This window comes from Trichechus manatus, unplaced genomic scaffold, assembly GCF_000243295.1.
Source record: "Trichechus manatus latirostris isolate Lorelei unplaced genomic scaffold, TriManLat1.0 scaffold00163, whole genome shotgun sequence".
NCBI lineage: Eukaryota > Metazoa > Chordata > Mammalia > Sirenia > Trichechidae > Trichechus > Trichechus manatus.
In genome coordinates, this window is record NW_004444099.1 from 6,083,486 (window position 1) to 6,084,618 (window position 1,133).

The following is a 1,133-nucleotide window of genomic DNA, read 5'->3' on the forward strand; positions in this document are numbered from 1 at the left end:
AAGAACAACTCTGAATTCTACACCTACACAATCTTGAGAAATAATAATAAGCTCTGGGGTGATGTTTTTACACAGCAATAAATAACTGAAACATATAGCTATGGCAGAGAAGCCAACGCTTATGATAATGGTATTCCAAGGTTTTAGCTCTATACCTTGAATCAAACAGGATATGAACAGGGAGGCTAAGTCAAGGAAACAGCCATTCTCACCTTCTGGTACTGCATCATTTCTGCTTCTGTAAACATTACAGCCAAGAAAACTTTATGGAGTAGTTCTTCTCTGTAACATACAGGGTCGCCATGAGTCAGAATCAACTCGATAGCAACGGTTTTGTTTTTTTTTTTAAACATGTTTAATTAGAGTCTCAGCAGGAGATGAGAGAGACAGCAAGGCTGAAGATATATTTGAAGAGATGATGGCTAAGAACTTAACAAAATTAAAGACCACACACCACAAATCAAAGAAGCCCAAAGGACCTCAAGCAGAATCAGATAGCAAGAAGAAAAACACAAGCCCTAGACACATTATAATCAAGTTGCTGCAAAACAAGCAAAAACAGAAACTCTTAAGTCAGTTAGAGAAAAAAAAAATATTACGTATAGAGAAACAAAAGAAGGTAAAAACTACAACAGATTTCCTCTCAAAAAATATGCAGCCCACAAAACAATGGCTGTCAACCAGAATTGTATACCTAGTGAAAATATCTTTCAAAAATGAAAGACAAAAACAGAGAATTCATTGCCAGCAGACCTGCACTACAAGAAAGAGTAAAAGAAGTTTTTCAGGTAGAGGAAATAGGATACCAAATGGAAATCTGGATGCACAGAAAGAAATAAAGAGCATCAGAAATGGAAAAAAAAATTATACAATAATATAAAATGCATTTTTATTATCTGTAATCTTTTAAAATTTAATTGACTATTTATAACAAATACATATAATAACACTGTATTACGAGTTTTTTTAACATATGTAAATTTAAAATGTATGGCAATATTGTAGAGAGAGAAAATGGAAGCATACTGTTGAAGTTCCTCATACTCTATTTCAACTAGTAGAATATTATTGAAAGGCTGAGATGAGTTAAAAATGAATACTATAAACCCACAAAGTTATAAGTAATAAGCCAG